A 14,266-nucleotide genomic window follows, 5' to 3' on the forward strand; every position below is an offset into this window, starting at 1 on the left:
ACTTGGCATTGGAATCTTGTCTGTAGAGAGTGTCCATGGATTTGACATTAACTAATTGCATACCACGGTATATCCTTTCATTTATTCATATTTTCACATAGTCAAAAACTCGTCAAAATATTCTAGCATGACTGACCTTATGAAACCATGCTACTTACTGTGTATGCTGTAATGAAGTAGCTTTAAGATATTGCCCTGGTCTTTACTTTAGCAGATGTTTTTAATAATGTCCCTGCTCTCACTCCCACTTAGTGGCCTATAGCTACCAGCTTCATGTCTGTGTATATTTTTGTTTTGTGGGATTATATCATGTTTTATCCACTCACTCTGCATTACTTGCTTAGCCACTCTGACTCAGTCTCTCTAGTACACTTTCTACTGCAGTACAATAAAGGCCAGTTTGCAGTTTGTGGGATCTTTATCACTGTTAAACACCCCCACTTTATGGGGCATACTGGTGGGGTGAATGATTAAATAGAGGGATGAAGACCTAGAGGTGCAGGACAGAAGGTAGAAGAATGAGAGTTGCATGAGGGTAGGTGAAGAAATGAGTTGCATGAGGGTAGGTGAAGAAATGAGTTGCATGAGGGTAGGTGAAGAAATTAGCTGCATGAGGGTAGGTGAAGAAATTAGTTGGGCCGAGCAGAGCTAAGGGAAGAATGTGGGACACTTTCTTGGGGGTTCCGGGCCTACTTTTGGTCTCAGTTTATCCCTGGTTCTTTGCAACAGTAACACTTTAAACATACACAGATGCCTTCAGTGAATTCATGTGATATTGTACACCCGTTCAGCGAGTATTTGTCAAAAAGCAACTGATCATCCACCAGCAAACAAGGAAGAGAATTACTGCCTGGGTTAAACGCAACAACCTGAAAGCTAGTGCTTAATTTGTAAAAGAAAGAGTGCCGGTGCCCGAAGCTCAGCGGCCGGTTTAATAAAACGTGGACGTGCCAAGTGCCAAGGCTGGGAATCTTAAATACCCTACCAGACACCCTCACCCCCCTCCCTCCTCCTCGCCCCTTTCTCTAACTCTAGAAGGTTCCTGCTTTCTCCTTCTGTTATAGTTCTTTCGTCTTTCTGATCTGTGTGTTTTCCTCTCTTCAGCTCGGTTAAAATCAGATGCGTTATAAATAGGTACTGGTGGCCGCCACCGGAAATCACCGGCTCAAATGAAGCCCTGCTGAAAGCTTGTTTCATGTACTCTTATGCCAATATGGCCTCCTTGGCCTTGCAACTTTCCTTCTCTGACCTTGCTAAATCAAAAATATGTAAGAAAGCGAATAGTACCCTCCTTGTCAAGCAACAAATGTGTGAACAATTTACTGCAACTTGGGAAGAAAACAAAAGAATCATGTAATCAAATCCAGTGAAATAAAATTAAATAGTTCAAATTCTAAAAATTGTGAGTAAAACGATTTACAATAAAACACGAATACATTATTTTACATTTTCCCAGTGTCCCATTAGCTACAGGGAAGGATTTAATCAGTCTGGGGCCTCTTAGTTATGATTTTATCTAGATTCCGGGGCGTAAAACTTTTTTTTCTAAATGTTAGAATGTCACAAGCCTGTTCTCTGATTGGCACGCGCTTCTACCCGCGGGCTTACCACTGTTAAAACAGATCTTTTTCGGGAACTGCGTATCCACACAGCCATTGCAGTTCTCAGGGGAACGATGCAGAGGAAAAGCAACCACACTGATGAGAATTTTTCCAGCGAAATCGGATTGATTTAATTCCCCGAGCTGTAGAAAAATATCCCATGCCAGTGTTTACCTTTAAAGTGTACGAGTGCATGACTGAAGGAAAAGTTCGCAAGCCTGTTTGTGGGAGCAGCACGAGCGTTCGCAAAATGTACCGAAGTGTTCCAGACTTGTGCACAGCAAATGGCTCCCTTTACTCGAGGACGCTTGGATGAGACCCATAAAACTGTTTGAAACCTCACTCTTTTTACAGTTCCCTCTAGCAAACTGAGCAAGCGCGCCACGGCTAATTAAATCCCGATGGCCCTGCACGCCTCTGCTGGCTCCTAAGAGCAAATCGCTCTGGGAGTAAACCTTTTAAAAGAAGCTGGGACTTCCACACGCCTTTGGCCAATTGCGTTCTAAAGCTAGACGCAAAGGCCAATGGCGTGTGAGACCCACATGCACAAGCTTTTAGGAAAGCTGTGCTGATGGCAAGAGGTTGTTTTCCTTGCTACGCTAGGCTCGACCTAAAAAGGCACTCCAGTTAGGAGACGGTTCGGAATTCTCTCCATATATTTTTATTGTTCATTAGCCATTTTACAGGATGTGTTGGTTGTGATATTCTGTGCCATTTTAATATTACATTCCATTTGGAAACGTGATGATGGTGTGCAGTCTTGGTGTTTTTGGTTTTCATCTGTGATGGGCTCATCTTTGAAGAAAAACTGCTCATAAGAACATGCTTGTTTTGGTGAGAAGAGGTGGCTTTGTTTAATTTTTTATACATCTGATAGAAGGAAAAGTATAACTTAATTGAACAGAAAGGAATATTTTTTTGTGAATGTACTTGCTGCTAATGGGGGGACAATTTTAGGGTTTTTGTTTAACATTGCTATTTAGAAAAATGCTAAATATCACCGATAAAATATGGGGGGGAGGCGCCGGTGAAATTGTCTAAATGGATAAAAGTATTCCTGAAATACATTTGGGTGTGTCCAAATACGTTAACTAAGGACAAAAAAGTATTGCTGTTGCTAAAATCTTTAGGGGTAGAAGGACAAGAAGTATTCAAAGGGTTGCCTGAATTAAGTACTTAAGATGCGAGAGGCCTAAACGAATTAGAAATGTGTTAGGAAGCTTGATTTACACTGTTTACTGAAAATAAGTACTATATTGGGGAATTTCTATTTTGGTAAAAGAGTCCAAGGGGAAAGTGAGAGGGTAGAAAAATATGTGGCTATCCTATGGAAACTTGCAGCTACTTGTAAATTTGGACCTTTGTGTGAAGGGTGTTCTCGGGACCATTTCCTTTTGAATTGCAAGGATGACAGGTTGAGGGAAAGAATGAGCCACCCGTAGCGTGGTAACAAAGAAACCCAGTGGTGCGATCCGCCTGTGCGTAAAGATGAGGGTCTTAAACAGGGTAGTGATTGTGTATCGCCATCCTATCGACTTTAGACCTGGCATCCACTTACCATCAGGTGCGATTGCATGAAGATTGCCAAGATTAACAGCGTTTTTCAACTCCTTTGGCATGTATACATTTATACGCATGCCCTTTGGTTAACTTTCAGTGTCATTGGTATTCCAAAGGATAACGGAAAGTTTACTGAACAGTATTGTGGAGTAACATGCTATCAAGATGATGTGCTAGTGTGTAGTCGTGTTGGAAGAACATAACAGGAGGTTGAGGCAAGTATTGTCTTGTTGTCATGGGGAAATATACGTATGTTGTTACTGATGTATGGAAGGAATTGGTCAGTTCTCAAGCTTAAAACAAAAGATGAGGATGTAACAAATACATTTGCAATTTAATCAATCATAGAAAAAGAGGCACTAGCCATGCTTTGGGTCTTAAAGAAATTTAGCAATTGTGTGGGGTGATTGTTTTTAACTAAAGGCTGATCACAAGCAATTACTTAGGATTTTTATGAAAAAAGGGCTTGATGCAGTATCTGCAGGAGTTTTCATTTGAAGTGCAATATATTCAATGGAATACAACCAAATGTACTGAGTGGGCCTTTGCTCTAGCCCCCCCCTGCCCCCACTGTGGCAATGGATCCTGCAGATTTCTATTACTGGTGGTATGGTCCTGCACAGTGATTATTGCCAACTACTGGACGAGAGTAACCCTGGATTTAGCAGATGTCCCGGGATAGAAAGCCCCCCCTTACCCCGTTGGTGTTATTGTTGAATTTGTTTGAGGGCTCTGGAGGCATGAGAGCTGAGCGCTCATTTCTGGATACGGCTCTCCTGGTTGCCAAACATGATATCGCCGCCAGATGGATGTCACCCATTCCTCCCACCTTGGCGTGCTGGCGATCTGGAGTGTACAGGTGTGCGCAACAGGAGCTTGTGCTCTATGAGGCAAGGGGCTGCCCCTAGAAACACAGACGTGTGTGGGGTAAATGGTTATTTCAATCCGTTTGAATTTGTTGGTGGGAAGTAAACTACAATGGGCTATCTTCAAATATGATATATGACTTGTGAGCCACTGATTTGTATAAATGTCAATTCTTCTCCTGTATTGTGATTGATTCTTCTCCTCTATTGTGATAGATGTGTGTCAAATAGTCCTGGAATTCGCAACTGTGCAGTGAATTGTTGGTCAAGACTAGTTAACAATAGAGAGGAAGATCAGGGTGATGCAGATGGTAATATGGATGTGAGAGTGTGTGTTACTGGAGGATTGATTTCAGAAGGCGAATGGAAGGAAGAAATATGTAAGGATAGTGATCTGACAAGTGTAATGGTGAATAGAAATATGAGTGGTGTAAAGTTTATAAGGAGAAAGTTGTGAATTTGAAACCATACTGGGATGTCTGAGAAGAACTACGTTAGAAGAATTGTTAATTGTTCAGGGGTTCACAACTTTTTCCCCCTGCAAACCTTAGACAGCGAATTGGCACAATTCCCAGATGTCCACACAGTACATCTGGGAATTGTGAAAACAAAAGAAGGGAACAGGCAGGATTTTTGATGGGCTGGTTTGGATGTTTTGGAGGACAAATGGTGCAGACAATGTGGAATGTTACAATAGTGACAAGGTATTGAACTTAAAAGACCCGTGATGCAGAGCAGACAGTTCCCGGAGGCTCCTTTGGGGGAAATTGCAGTTGATATCATCGGCCAGATACAAGGGGAACATGCTACGACATATGTTATCATACTAATTGATTTATTTTCAAAATGGCCTGAGGTTAAATGTGTGATGGACAGTTCTTCAAAGGGTACAACACAATTCTTGGAGGAATTCTGTTTGAAGGAAGGCTATCCCAAATCATTACTGGCAGACAATGGGGTGCAATATTGTTCAAAGGAAATAGAAGAATTCTGAACTAAATATGGGATTGTCCATAAGAAATTTGCACTATATCACCCAGAGACAAATGGTGTAGTTGAGCGTTTTAACAAGACTCCAAAGGAAGGTATTCAAATTGCAGGTATCAATAATAAGTCATGGAAAAAAGAGATTAAAAAAACTTTTTGCGTATCGCATGTGTCCTCCTGCTTCAACTGGGCGTTCTCCTTTTGAATTGCTTTGGGGAAGGAAACTGTACACGTGTTTCACCAGGATGGATGGTATGGGGCAAAGGAGATGTGGAAAATCTGAATGAGGGGCTTTGGAAGAAAAAAAAGAAAACAATTCAAGAAAAAGGGAAACGGGTACGACATGAAGAATGCAACTGGTGTGAAGAGTGGAGATTGGGTAAAAATAAAGACACCAGTAGGTCAGGCGTCATGGTCCAAATTCTCTAAACCAATGCGAATGAAGTTGTTTTAGGAATGCGATAAAGACAAATGATAACAGAATATGGAAATTTTAATAGGATATATAAGTGTCCTGAACAATGTGTGAGTTGTCTGAATGGCGGTGCAGGTGTCACTACTTTGTTGGGTGATAATGAGTCAAGCTATGGTCACCGTTTTGATGGTTCTGATAGAAGGAGCAAGAGAAAAAAACAGAAGTTCTGCTTATCTGAAAGATTTTATTTAGGGTTAATTATTTTCTGGTCAATGTTTGTTATGGATCATGTGGAGCTAATTAAATATTACTTGTTTTGTTATGGTATTATGAGATTAAGTTAATTGCTTCTGTATAATTGTTATGTAATTGTATGAATCAATTTGTTATAAGTTTTACTGTAAAAAAAAAAGTGTGACAAAGATAGAAGTTGGAAAGTGTAATGTCGTAGCCTAGCAATGGAAGGTTGAGGGTAACTGGAACTTAGAGGGAGATTCCAATGAATGACAGTTGCTGAAGGGAAGCAGTGGATGAGGTCTGTCAAAACAAAGGTTTTACCTGTAAACTGATATTGTGTGGAGCATCTGTTGAGCATCTATTTCATAGTATTTTGTCTGTTTCAACATTTCTTACAGGTACCAGTGATGAAACTAGTACTTACAAATGTACCCGTGTGAGAGTTGTCACAGAGTTTCAGGGCCATCAACCATGTATTCAGGAAGTAAACCATCTGCATACATGTGTTTGTGAGTAAATACAAGAAGGAAAGTACCCAGTCACACGACTTTGGTGCATTCGGTACCATATGGCATGTTCAAACAAGATATGCCCCCCTCCTTTCAGTAGTTAACCAGTGGACTAACTTATCATCCCTTTTGCAACTGCACCCTACAGGTTGAAGAGCACACATTCCAAAACTACATCTGACACAAACAATGATCAGTGTCATTGTGTGGAAAAATTCCATTCTGTTATGCAAAAGTTTATGCAAGTGTTGGATTTGCAGTCCCCCTCCTATGCCTGCTAATTCCGCAACATTTAAAAACTTGCTTTTCAGACACATCCAAACAAAATTTGGCCAAGGAAATCAGTTTCGGAGCAGTCCTTGGAGATTGCATCTGAATCCCATCACTGATGGTGGTGATCGCAAGCAGTCACCTAACAGCTCAACCTCTGTGATGCCATTAAAATGCTGCATTGTAGGTGTGGCAAATTCTGTCACTGTTAGTCATGGGAATATTTTTTATGCTGCAGTACACTCGTACGATTCTGTGGTTTTAGGTATTAATATCTGACCTTGATGTAGTGCTCACCAATTCCTAACTATGAATAAATCTAACTTAGTGACAAAATCCACTAATTTCACATAGTCATAATTTCTTAGACAAAGGAATTAGCCAACATTCAGTAGCATTATGTGAAATAGTGTACTCTGATTCGGAACCATACTTATCCCCCCCCCCCTTAGCAGCAATAATTTGACGTAAATATTCCTGTAAGAATTTGTCTCCCATCATCTGGGACACATTCTGTCCCACTTCTCCTTACAAAACTGTTTAAGCTTGGTGAGAGAATGTATTTATGCAATTCTCTAAAGCTCTTTTGGGTCCAGCAACAGCATCTCAAAGGGTTGAAGTCAGGACTTTGGTTTGGTCATTCTAAAATCTTGATTCTTTTCTTTTTCAGCCATACAGTCGTAAATTTAAATGTTTGACTTGAATCAGTAACCTATTGTATGATTCCATTTCTGCTCAGCTTTAGATGTTGGCTAGCTGTTATCCTATTTTCCTTGAGCCTTTAGATGCACTGGTGAGTAGAGTTATTCATGCTGGACTTGACTGTGTAGGAGTCAAACTCCTGCGACTGTGATACGGGCTGAAGTCCTCACCTCCTCCACACCATGGTTGACATTTGGTTTAAGGTTCTTGTGCTGATACGCCATGTTTGTTTTTGCCAAACGTTGTGCATCACAGCCAGACAAGCCCAATTTGGTCACATGTGTACAGAGTACATGGTGGCAGATGCCTTGTGTCTCGTTCTGGTGCTGTTTTGAAAGCCTAAGCCTTACAGAAATTTTCTTTTTGGAGCGTAGGGGTTTGCTTCTTGTGACCTTTCTGCAGAAGATGTACTCGCCGAGTATTTTCCTAATGGTTCGATCATGACCTCTTTCTTCGCAATTTCTAGGAGCATCATATGATGTGATCCTAGGGTCAAATTGCTGGGACACCCCCTCCTGGATTATATTGGGAAGTGTCTTGAACGTTCTTCTTTTTTGAAAATCGTTTTTACTCACTATAATGAGACAGCTAAAGTTGTTTTGAAGTATTTTTAAACCTTCCCTGAGTGGTGGCCTTCTTGATGTGTTGGTTCATAAGTAGAGGTTTGTAAAAAATAGGGAGGTCTCCTTTTGAATCCAATAGGGGACAAGGAGTAATGGAATAGAAATACACAGGAGTCCCTGACTTACCAAACAATTGGGAAAAACATATCCACAAGATAATGTAGAAGGAGGAACTCACAAACCCTTTGATGCCACAACCGCATGTATAATAATTCACACCATTAGAGGAAATGAAGTAAAAAAAACATTAAAATAGTATATAGAAAATTGTACAATTTATTCAAAAGATTATACATTCATAAAAAACTCTTTCTGTGCCAGTTAAAACAATTAAAAATGTGTCAATTCACATGAAGAACAGTTAAAAGAATTTTATTGACAAAGTTGTCGACGCAGCGTTTCGGTGTTATGATACGACCTTCATCAGGACAAGATTCTAATTTAGAAAGAAACATACAATTAGATACAGTCACTATTTTTTCTTTTTTACAAAGTACATCAGTAACCTTAATAGGAAAAACAATTGAAACAGTCATTGAACTTTCATGGCACAGTTACTTCCTCTTTTTATTTATTAGACATGTGGTATGCCGAGTTTGGGAATGGGAGGCAAAAAAAGGGGGGGTGAAATTCTCTCGCTAAGGATTTAGCGTTATAATAAGTAGTTCTTGCAAAAAAAACATATCTTTATTCAATTAATAGTACCTTATATGGGGAGAGGGTTGAAATCGATGCCTCCCGTTCCCAAACTCGGCATACCACATGTCTAATAAATAAAAAGAGGAAGTAACTGTGCCATGAAAGTTCAATGACTGTTTCAATTGTTTTTCCTATTAATGTTACTGATGTACTTTGTAAAAAAGAAAAAATAGTGACTGTATCTAATTGTATGTTTCTTTCTAAATTAGAATCTTATCCTGATGAAGGTCGTATCATAACACCGAAACGCTGCGTCGACAACTTTGTCAGTAAAATTCTTTTAACTGTTCTTCATGTGAATTGACACATTTTTAATTGTTTTAACTGGCACAGAAAGAATTTTTTATGAATGTATAATCTTTTGAATAAATTGTAAAATTTTCTATATACTATTTTAATTGTTTTTTGATTTCATTTCCTCTAATGGTGTGAATTATTATACATGTGGTTGTGGCATCTAAGGGTTTGTGAGTACCTCCTTCATAAATAGAGGTGCAAGTAAACATAACAGTTGTTCTAGGTAAAGAAAATCTTGCATTCGTCGATCCATTCTTAAGTCCCCAGTAGTAAATAAAGCAAACATTTGAATGGAAATAAGAAACACATAGGATATCACCCGAATATCCAGTATTTAAGAGGTCTGGTTGATGCTGTTGTGGCAGCTGGGGTGCTTGGCAAACAGTGTATTTTTACGGAGGGATAAAGACTAGCTTGTTTTTGGTGCATCGCTGTGCATCAGCTACATTCAACCACTAAGCAGCTGTTCCATGGAAATAATTTGATAGCAGTGGTTAGTTGAGACATGACCTGCCAATAGAGCATCATTTTGCACACTGAGCTGCAATGATAGAAACTCAAGATGGTGCTTCAAGTCGGAGTGGGTCGGTCAAGAATTGAACAGTCGGAAATAAATACAGAAAAGTTAAATAGATACATTAATATGAATACTAAACACATCTGGTGACATAGGGACACAAAGGTAGGGACCACCCACTAACAAATATATTAAATTCAGAGCAAATGCTAAAGTGAGTTATAGCTGCCCAACAGCCACTGCTTTGCTGAAAGAGTATACTGTGGGCATGCAAGCAATTTATTTTATTGAACAACGTTGCGTATATTTTCCGAAGAATTAATAAGCAAATTATGAAAAACTGATTTGGTTTAATACAATCTTGTACGGATGCACAATGTCGTTATGGTAGTAAGTTTTCAATCTTCCATTTATTTTGGACCAGCCAACACCAGGTTCGCGCCCTATACAGCTTTAAAGCCTGGGTCTTTTTCAAAGCTCGCACTTTCATATAATATTGCCCTCCAAATTCCCCTTCACCAGAGAACAGCATCTGTTTGTCAACTACTTATATATTTGACATCACCCTGGATACATTTCATGAGGAATGAGGCAAGTTCCTGCAGACATAGTACTTTGAAAAATGAAGGAAAATAAGGACTAGTACATGCCTCGCAGGCAATGTAAATAGGCTGTGCACATAAAAGCATCAATACTAAGCCGTCACACACCCTCGTACATCCAGAGGCATATTCACATATCAGTCCTCTTCAGGATCCATTTCCTGCTCCACAGTAGTTTCCTCCAGTTCTTGCTTCAGGCGAACCTCCACCAGGTCTCACTCCATTCTACTCCCTTGGTCAGTCCCACCATACACAAACCTATGTCTCACCCTGCATTCTGCTCGTACCCATCTCGCTAATTACCAGAGCCATTGTTTCCTAGTGGGTCGTCGGTTAGTCATCCATTGTACTGCTATGCATTTCTTTGTTACCGTAAGACCCAAATTAACACCTTTTATGCATATTTAGCGTGTTTATATCTGGCGTCTAGGCCTAGAATACAGATGAATCATTGGCAATAACGGCAGCTCAGATAGATTTCATGACGAATTTTAATAACAAAATTGCAAAATACAGCACGATGTGATGCATGATTGCTCTTGGCAAATAAATCAAGTATAATAAAAAGATTCTAAGAAAAATAGAAAAGTTTAAAGTGAAAGTTTAATGAAAGAATTTGCAATAATAACACTTAAATGTACAACGCAATCATTGAGCAGATAATCATGAAAAAAGAACACAAAATAACACCATCAGGAAAAATAAATGATAACAACTACATAGTTACAATGAATTAAACAATATAAATTCAGAAAATAAATATTAAAATAGAACAATTTCATTTGTCTAAATAGATCATGAAGGTTTAGGCACTTATTCAGTTCGAGGATTATGAGTTTGTGTTTTATGAGCAGACTTATCCAAAAAGGAAGTAACTGGAAGCCATAGAAGGTCTCTTTTAATAGCTAATGAAACAGGGTATATGCATGCCCTATCCAGTCTATGGTGATAACATACACTGTACCACCATGCTTGAAAGGACACTTGAGAGGTATCCTTCCAAGATTTGGTAATTTGTTGAAAAGCTACTGAAAAAAATCATATATACCGAAATCCCTGGATCGAGATGACCAATAATCAGAAGTGCTACCCAGAAAAAGGTTAATAAAATTAAAAGGAGAATGTGAGTTAAATATAGAATTTATCTGTTTCCAAACTTTTAGCCAAAAGTCGTATGTAAGAGGGCATTCAAATAACATATGTTTAAGATCTGCCAACGGTTGAGAACAGGACCAATAATTGGAAGATATTGTAGAGTCTAATTTATGGAGCATAACAGGAGTAATTAATAGTCTATTATAAATAAAAAATGTTTGGGTTGTGTTAGCCGCTCTAGAAGATTTTCTTATTTTGGTCCAAATTGTATTCCAAAGAGATGTGGGAAAAGTGGATTGTAGATCTATTTCCCAAAGATGTTCCACTTCTGATTTATCTCTATCTACCGGAATTGGAGTTATATGTTTATATATTTGAGATGCAGATGGCAACGTATCTAGTAGCTTGCAAATAGGAGAGGGAGAAAATGAAGATAAATGTTCAGAAAAGAGATAAGCCACCTGTAGTGCAGAGACAAGTAATCTATATTTATTTTCATACAAAGCTGGAGGCGAAGAAAGATTGCGCTTCAGAAAAAGGAAGACATGAACCATCATGATATATTTGAGAAACTCATTTCAAACCGTTAGAATACCAATCTTTCCACAAAATAACTCTGCTGTTAATTTTAATCGAAACCTTATACCAAATAGAAGAGGTCAAACATTTATCGTTATGTGATTTGAAGGAAATAAGAATGGGGGAAAGGGGGAAAGTATCTTGCACAAATTTTTGAAAATTGGAGGAGGTAAGAATGTAGGTATTGATGTGAGAGACAAACATTCCAGCAGGGGAAAGGGACTGAAACAAGATTTCTCCAGATCTGCCCATAAAGGTATAGATACAACATAATTATCCTGTAATAAAAAGGCAGAATGTATAAGACAAAATGCTAGATTATATTTACCGTAATCCGCAAAGTTAACTACTCCTGAATGCTTTGATTTTTTAAGTTTACAAAGATTTTTCACATACCATTAAAATTTTGACAAAATTGAGTACATTTTGTAGTAAGTTTGGGAATATTAACAGGAATAAGAAAAAGAAAAAAATTAGTAAAACGTATCGGCTTCATGCGGTGCACGTTTCTACAACAAACTAGACCAACCTCTATAAGTCCTAAGAAATATTGTGCAAATGTACAAGATTAAATAAGACACTGAAAGCAAAACCCTCCACAAGAAGGGAAAAGGTGTCACCTGCCTACGGATAGCAAGAGCGCACAGCGTCTCTAAGTAGCTATAGATGGATCTCTCATATGGGGAGCAGAGTACAGAAGCGACTATTGACATTCAAAAAAGCATGTTGAAAAATAATAAATACACAAGATTTAATTAATTAAAATATAACCATTTCAAAACATTATATGCATTTTTTATTTGTTGAAATATATACATGAAACTGTAAGCAAAACAATTTATAATAACAAAAATGTAGTCAATACGAGTCAATTCAACTAAGAATACAAGGAAATATGGCTTCCCCCAACAGAATGAATAGTGACTAGACAATTAAAACTTCTTCAAAATAGTAGCATCATAACATAACCTATACGGTCAGACACACCAGGGACACATTCATACTACTAACTCACTAACACAGTTGTACATTTAAACGGATTGCATAAGAAAAGAGATGGGACCTTGAATGAGAAACAATGTGGTATCAGGCACTGTTGTTGGAAAAGGGTCCAAGAGGGGCACATCAATGCGGCATTGGGGATCTGGGAGGTAGTTGGAATAAACTAGACCAACCTCTATAAGTCATAAGAAATATTGTACAACTTATAATCTGGTTAAGGACATAACATTTGCAATGGAATCCCAGATTTGTTATTCTTTAGCATGTACCACTATGTGGTTCCAGTCAGGCTGGGTGCTGACGGGCGTTTCGGTGTAGGGCTAAGGTCTAGCCATGGCGTTTCGGTGTCGGGCAAGCTCGAGCCAAGATTGAATAAATCATATCCGTTTTTCATCATTTGCTTATGAATTCATAGAAAAAATAGTCAACGTTTTTCAATTAACATGGCAAATCAAGGAAGCACAGTTGGCCCAAACCTCAAGTGTGTATAACTTCCTGCGGGACACACAGAAAAGGGTATTACTAAGCAGGCAAAGAAGTGTTGGGCCATAAAACTGTCTGATCAAATTATCATCATTTTTTTAAATTGATGGGTTGACATATGACCAAACCACTACACGATACCAGCTTTTGTAATACAACAAGAAACTGCTTCTCCATCCCTCCCTTCCATTTCAGAATCCAGCATTACTAGAAGTGTTGTGTATGCCTCTAGAAATATTCCACTATGCATGTTAATAAGAGCAAGTGTGTCAATTTCTGCCACTGCCCTTGAAGGTCGCCTTCATGCTATACAAGCCATTTAAATGATATTTTTACTTTTATGATTCTTCTAGTCACTTTATAGCTCATTGTTAAGTCTCATAAAGAGCACCACTATTGTTGCTCATCTTGATATACCAGGAGATGTTGTTATGCTTCAAGATCGGAACGGGGTTGCTGCACTACTTCTTTTGGACCTCTCAGCTGCCTTGGACTCAGTTGACCATGACACTCTAATACAAAGATTCAAAGCCGGCATTGAGGGGACTGCTCTCAACTGGATCACATCCTACCCTCAAAACAGAACAAATGTCCCCCTTTCTCATCCAAATCATACTTCACAATATCAGGGGTCCCGCAAGGCTCTATCATATCACTCATGCTTTTCAGTGCACATGCTATAACTATGCAGATGACACACAAATACTCCTTAAACTGGCCAGGCTTGGGTACAATCGAGCAGGCACTGAACTTAAACCTTATCTTGGGAAAGTATGTCAAGGCCAGGAGAGGTTCATTACACCTGGCGTTTATGGACCTCTCCTGTGCTTTTGACTTGGTAGACATGCGAAAGTTGTGGTCTCTGATGGAGGCAGCTGGGGTGGACCCACCATTAATGAGTCTTTTAAGACGGTTACACTAGCATAACTTTACCACGGTCCGCTTCACTCAACAAGGTTATTTGTACTCATCCTATAAAGGTAACCAGAGGGGTCAGACAGGGATGTATTACGGCACCTTTTCTGTTTTTATTTTATATTAATACCTAGACAAAGTCCTGAGTTTACGTAGTGAAGATATGAGATATGTCTAGAATCGTCTCTCGGCCAGTCCCAGTTCTCGGCCAGTCCCAGTTCTATATTATGCGGAGACACAGTTTAGATCTCACAAACAGCAATTAGCCTCCAGAAACTTTTTAATTGTTTTACTAGTTTTATGGCAA

General features: G+C 38.9%; 1 protein-coding gene across 3 annotated transcripts in view; it reads left to right on the forward strand.

The window, feature by feature from the left end:
• The window catches only part of LOC144782052 (delta(3,5)-Delta(2,4)-dienoyl-CoA isomerase, mitochondrial-like), a 221,724-nt gene that overhangs the window by 144,412 nt on the left and 63,046 nt on the right, over positions 1-14,266 (forward strand). The gene's annotated exons all lie outside the window — the stretch shown is intronic.

This window comes from Lissotriton helveticus, chromosome 9, assembly GCF_964261635.1.
Source record: "Lissotriton helveticus chromosome 9, aLisHel1.1, whole genome shotgun sequence".
In the NCBI taxonomy this organism is placed as follows: domain Eukaryota; kingdom Metazoa; phylum Chordata; class Amphibia; order Caudata; family Salamandridae; genus Lissotriton; species Lissotriton helveticus.